This window comes from Triticum dicoccoides, chromosome 1B, assembly GCF_002162155.2.
Source record: "Triticum dicoccoides isolate Atlit2015 ecotype Zavitan chromosome 1B, WEW_v2.0, whole genome shotgun sequence".
In the NCBI taxonomy this organism is placed as follows: Eukaryota; Viridiplantae; Streptophyta; class Magnoliopsida; order Poales; family Poaceae; genus Triticum; species Triticum dicoccoides.
Window position 1 is genome coordinate 697,308,630 of NC_041381.1, and position 6,797 is coordinate 697,315,426.

At 47.6% G+C, this 6,797-nt stretch overlaps 1 pseudogene; it reads right to left on the reverse strand.

Annotated features, from left to right (window-relative positions):
• Nucleotides 1-3,376: 3,376 nt before the first annotated feature.
• On the reverse strand, nt 3,377-5,452 carry LOC119313471 (annotated as a pseudogene).
• Nucleotides 5,453-6,797: the final 1,345 nt, after the last annotated feature.

The following is a 6,797-nucleotide window of genomic DNA, read 5'->3' on the forward strand; positions in this document are numbered from 1 at the left end:
GGAGTTTGAAAATGGGACCTTTAGTACCGGTTCGTGTCATGAACCGGTACTAATGCCTCAAACCCCATTAGTACCGGTTGGTGGCTCGAACCGGGACTAAAGGTCTAACCTTTAGTACCGGTTGGTGCCACGAACCGGTACTAATGGGCATCGCACCCTTTAGTCCCGGTTCGTGGCACCAACCGGGACTAAAAGGTCCAGACGAACTGGGACAAATGGCCCACGTGGCCCCTGGGCGCACGAACCGGGACTAATGCCCCCATTAGTCCCGGTTCTAGACTGAACCGGGACTAATGGGCTAACCCGGCCTGGACCAATGCCCCCTTTTCTACTAGTGCTTAATGATCCCCAACCTTTTAGATAGCACTAAGTGGGGAACTCATCTGGTCTCGGCTCTATTACGATCTATCTGAGATATGGCCTAAAAACCTCATTTTACGGGAAAGGTGCTGTCAACACATCATTTTCCTCGATGGAGAGTTGAGCTTTATCATCAGTGGTATCTTCCACCGGGGATGTAAAATTGGATTGTGAAGAGCCAAAAAGACTCTATAAAAGTTACTAATGTAAGCTTTCAGATGGTCCAAACCCACAATGGCCCTCATCTTGTTCAAGCTGAAATATTTTATTTCTGTGTTTTCCATTTGCAATCAAGTGGAAGAACTTCGTATTAGCCTTCCCAGATAAATCTTACTTTTGCCTGTCGAGCACAATTAATTTCTTCCTCACGCAAAAGGTTGGCCAAGAATTCGTCCACCTCTGGCTTAGGCTCACAATGTGTTGTGGAGAGGGGCATGGATTCGACCTTAATGTCCAAAGTACTAACAATTGCGAGGAGACATTATTTTGTTAATACGCTTAGCCCAACCCTGAAGGAATTTTCTAAGGTGCCGAATTTTCATTGCCACTTCTCAATGTTAGTAACTCCTTCAGTCCCCTTTGACCATTCATGAGCTAGTATTAAGAAAACCTTCCCTCTCAAACAAGGATGTTTCAAAGGAAAAAGGAGTCTTGTTTCCCGGATGACCTGCCCACTAGAATTCAAAAGGAGAGAAGTGTGGTCGGAGGTACTTCTCTGGAGAGCACAAACCATCACCAAAGGAAATGTCTGCTCCCACTCCACACTCATCAACACATGATCCATCAATTCATAAAATCGCTGAGGGTAAATTATTAACCCAAGTGAATTGGCGACACAATAAAGCTATCACCCTTAGGTCCAATTTCTTAACAATGGCACTGAACATGAATGGCCATCTCGCATCAAAATTATATTAAATTTGAGGTGCTGGATATGGAGGTTGGTGACTTTGTGGTCAAGTTTCATGTTCAAATTATCGATATTAGAGAGGGTTCTCTGGGCTTATCCAGAAACAACAATGTGCAACGACAGAAAAATTAATGGCACGAGAGGGAATCATTCTCCCTCGTCTTCAGCGGCTGCTTGGTGCCGGGAAGTGGGGGATACCGGGATTTTAGATAGGGACTTTTGGCAGTGTCTCCTGGTGTTGGCGGTCATGCAATGGCAATGCCGACACATCAAAATATGGTTTACTCTAGGTTGTTTCCCGATGGCGTTGTGGGTCTTGGGAGGATCCGTATCCTCTGAGCCAGTGTGTGTGGGAAAAGGAGGAGTGTGCAGGAGGTTTGGATCGAGATCCAGGTTCTATGATCTGGTCGCTGCGGTCGATCGCTAACAGGGGATCATGGTGAGCGAGGTGGTCAGAGCTGTTGCCTCTCTTCAATGGTGGCTGGAGTTCGTGGCATCTCCGAGGATAGGAAATCATTGGGTTTGTCCCCGAAACCCGCCCCTGGTTCACGTCCGTCGCGACAGGACCTTTGTGCGCCTCACAAAGCCAAGCTATGGCGATGGTGCTCCTAATACCCATGGTCTTTAGTTAGGTGGCTTCGCCTTGCTCCGAGGAGGTGTGGATTCGTCCTGGCTAGAGGAGGGAAGATGAACAAGAGCTCAGGGACTTGTGCATGATTTCTGTTATTTGCAGGATGTTGTGTACGATTTGGTTGGACATTTGTTGGTTGTATCTGTGGTTGATGTATGGTGTACATCGTTTGTACTCGTGGTTGTATGGTGTATGTTTGGTTTATGAATACGGGTACTTTCTCAAAAAAGGTTACATTTTCAATCAAGAAGTGATGGCTTCTCATGGGTTCTTTTGATTATTTATGAGGCAGCACGCCCGAGCTTAAATCAAGAAGTGATGCATATGTGGGCGAGGATAAACCCTCTTTTTGAAGATAAAAGACTATCTCACATATTCCTTTTAGTTAACGTCGTTGGGTTATTCACTTAAGGTGATCGGTCGGAGGTGGTGCTCAAAGCCTAGCTAACGTGCTTGAGCTTATTGCTTATGTCGATCTTCTGGTAAGATGGCCCGTCAAAATCAGACACAAATGTTGGTTGACTGCATGCATATTCTTGTACTCTGAACAAAATTTAGGTGGCCAAGTACTCATCATACCGTTCAAGCTTTTGAACCATACACACATGGCCAAAACCGTCGTATTGCATGGCGGATGTTTGTGGTGTTAGCTTGGGCGTTTTGGAAATGTCGTACTAACAAACTTACTACCAAGGTAGTCCTTCCAAACCACCCCTTTGACTACATTTTTAAATGGTCAATCTTCTTTGAGTTGTGGCTGCCTCTCTGGGCAAGAGGAAAGACATGGCGACAGCGAGCGTGATGCTGGGAAAGATTAAGACTATCCACAACTTAGACATGTAACAACAGACTAATCTTCAGCAGCCGTGAGCTTACCTTTTGTTTTATGTTGCTACCTTTGTTCCTTTGTTCTTGGTTTGAGCCCTGGGATGTAATATGTTGCTACCTTTGTTCCTTTTATTTTCCTTGTAAGATTCTCGCGGCGCTGAATAAACATTAGTAGATGTGTCTTTAATTCGCTACTGGGAAGCTTGGCTATGTCTATGTGGCATCCCTAGAATTCTACTCCTAGCAAAACTCTTCTTGTAGAAGAGGAATGCGATCTCAGATGAAGTTGGCCACCCTCTGCCCCTGGACTGAAAGCATGCAGGTCGCCAGCCAAATGATGGAGACACACGAGCTTGTAATTTCAGAGGCAAATTTTGGGGACACATTGGCATTTGTAGTCAGACATCAGGTGCTCGAAACGACACATCGCAGCACTGGGAGAATGATACAGTACGTATGAACAGTCAGTGCGGCTCTGCACTGGGACTGAACATGATATGTATGAAAACGTCTGGAACGCTATCCCCTGCTCTGTAACCACATTCATCTACAAGAGCACTTGTTGCCAGGCAGAGACAAGACAGTGTTACTAGCTAGCAGCAGCGCAAGAAAACAGATTCTCCATCAGAGATAATGTACCAGCTTACCATATGACATTGAGCAAAAGATAAACGACAAGTACCAACTGAACATAACACCCAAATACTAGCAGCATTGAAGAGTCTTGTACATTTGCAAGTTCTGATTCTAATCCTTGGCTAAGGCACAACCTCCTGGATCCTGATTTGCTCCAGAGTGGGTAACAAGGCATTCCATTGCTTAAGTGTGTAGACCATTATACAGGCCATCACAAGGATGTGACAACACTAGACATACAAGCAAGGGCACAATTTAGCACACTTGGAGGATCCACACAAGGATCAGTCAAAAGGATCGGCCACTGACAAATCATGAGTACGTACGTGGCGGGTGAATTTATTAACTTTTACTTCAATCCGTGCATCTCGAGAAGCTCTATTCTCCGCTTGTAGCTGCCTACGTAGATAACACATCCAGTCGTCGATGTTACAGTTGGATTTGTAGCTGTAACGGGCCCCGATTTCCGTTTTTCTTAGCACTTTCGCGTTCAAAAGAAAGAACTTGGCAAAGTCGATATATAGCCTATGACCACCACAGTAATTCTTCAACACCACTTCTTTTAGATGGAGTTCAAGGCATTAAATTGGATCAAGCTGATCATACTTCCCCGCAATATTCGTATTCCTTCCTTCACTAAACTGGGGACAGAAAAAGGAAATGCTATTAAGGCAGTTGATGACAAATTAGCACCTAAATACTATAGTTCACTACTCCTTACGTTCCTAAATATAAGTCTTTTTAGAGATTCCAATAGGACTACATACGAAGCAAAATGAGTGAATCTAAACTCTAAAATCCGTCTATATTCATCCTTATGTAGTCCATATTCAAATATCTAAAAAGACTTCTACTATTTAGGAACGGAAAGAGTATATCATAAGTCTGAACCATCGATGTTTTGACATTTCTAGCAACAAGTATCAACACTCACAATGACATAGAGCTTCTCCAAGCAGGGGAAGCACTTGAGGAAGTCAATAACAAAATCCATATTCGGAGCACATTCAAGAACCAAAATCTTCAGTGCGCGCATTTTGCTTGTCATTGTGACAGCAATCATTTTCTGGAGAAAAGGAAACCAAGTGTGTGATATCAGAATAATACAGTAGGCTGCATATAAGGAAAGCTGAATGTGCTACTACCTGAAAGAGTGTGGTTCCAAGGTGGAGCCTGGGTATGCCTTGAGACAAGAAACCAAGCACCTCCAGCTTAGGAGCCCGGATTACCCGTATGGTCACCGGCCCATCGTCTGGGTAAATCGGCAGCAACCTCTCAAGGCAAGGGGCGTCGTCGATGACCAGCTCCCGGAAGGCCACGACGACGCCTTCGCTGCGAGGAGGATAGAAGGCGATGCTCCGGAGAGTGGGCGAGCTGATGCAAAGGCGACCGAAGCTCATGTTGTGCAGCGAGATGCTTTGGAGAACAGCGCAGCCGGAGATGACGCTCTGCAGAGAGTCCTCCGAGATGCCAACATTGAACAGCATGATCTGCTTGAGGTGCGGAAACCTCGGCGGCGGCGCGGCCGGGCCGGGGAAGCGGCAGCCGCCGAGCCTGAGCGCGCACAGCGTGGGCGCGAAGCGCGCCAGCGGGTGCGGCGGCAGCGGGTAGTGGCTCCCCCAGTCCAGGTTGGTGACCTCGAGGTCCTGGAGGCCGGCGAGCGACGCGGAGCGGAACCAGCCGTCGGCCTCGCCTAGGCTGTCCGGGGAGAAGGCGAGGCGGAGCGAGAGGCGGCGGGCCGGGCCGGGGTGGCCGTGGAGGATCCTGGAGACGAGCGCGGCCAACGAATCGTCGTCGCCCGCGAGGTCGGGGGCCGCCGCGAGGTTGAGCGGGGCGTCGGCGGAGCGCCAGAGGGGGCTCCACCGGCGGGAGAGGGCCTGCGTGCGCGCGCCGTCCTTGGTGGGGAGGAGAGACACGACGTGCCGAGCACCGCGTCGGGGAGGCGGCTGATGTGGTCGAGGCCCCCCGGCGGCAGCGGATCCTGCTGGCCGTCGGCCCGGACGGGTCTGCGCCTCTTCCTGACTTGCATTTCGGGGGTGGCCGCCGCCGCCGCCGCCGCGTCCTCCGGGTGGCCGGCGGTTGGCGAGCCTCGCGGCAGTGGGAGGGAAGGGGATTTGAAGTTTGACTTGTTCAGCGAAGGGGATTTAGGAAAGAGACGGAGGCAGCGGGCGAGCGGGGTCACAACTCACAACGCAGCCCAGGCCCAGGCCCAGCCCGTTACTTACTCTCTCCTTCGCAATGTAAGGGTTCATTTTACAAAGTTAATTTATATAAGCAATATCTTAAACTTTTTTCACGAGAAAAAAAAAATACTTCCTCCGTTCCACAATTTAGTGCGTATAGATTTTTTGTAAAGTCAAACTTTACTAACTTTAATTAAACTACTCCCTCCCGCCGCCGCATCCTCCATGGCCGGCGGTTGGCGAGCCTCGCTGCACGTCTAGAGAGAGGACGAGCGGCGTGACAATGCAGCCCAGACCCAGTGTTTGGATGGCTCCTGCTTCTTCATTTTTCTTTATTTAATTATAATCTCGTTCCTTCAACAAAAAATATAATCTCGTGCACGTAGGCACCCTCCTCTCAGAAAAAATAAAGGTGCACGAGACACGAGCTCTGGAGAGTTTATGCTCAACTCTGAAGAAGGAAATCGAGAAAAAAAAAGTGTTGCACAATTTTGAGAAAAATAATGTACCAAACCATAGCCAGAAATCAGGTTTTGGTAATGTACCTTTACCCTGTATAGTGTTGTTGTTTTTTTATACGTACAAGCATGCATATCATATATTCATAGAAGAAAGGATAAAGCACCCGTTCCCAACGTATAAGTAGGCCCTCGGCCTACCAACAAGCTAGACTTACTCTTCACTAATACCCCGCCTAGATAGAGCTTGGAACAAGCGTGTCATGTCGGTCTTGAATTTCCCCACTATGCTCCAAGTTCTACCCTCATCTACAATTTTACTACATCCGTTCGGATTTATAGGTTCTGGGAGCCAAAACGGCAAGACCAGGACGCAGCCATCACGAACAGCCTACACACCTCCGGCTTAATTTATTGCAGCAGTTTAACTGGCTGCATGCATGCACTTAGGGCATCTTCAACAGGTTGTATGTTAGTTTTGTTGGTAAAATGTCCATGTCATCAACCAACAAGCTATCATACAACTATTCCAATAGATCGTATGTAAGCTATTCAATAGATGGTAAGAAAATAAATGTGATTGCTCTCTATTTCACCTTGGAGCTTGTGCAAAGATTGTTGGTTAATCTACATACAATTTTGCTCTCTCTCCACATTTATTACATGCCGCATCATCACTATGTCCTAGGTGGCAAATTAACCAACACCTATCTTACGATTGTTGAAGATGCCCTTAGCTGTAGGCGTACCGTCCGGTGTGTTTTTACTGGCTGCATGCTCCTAGTCGTAGT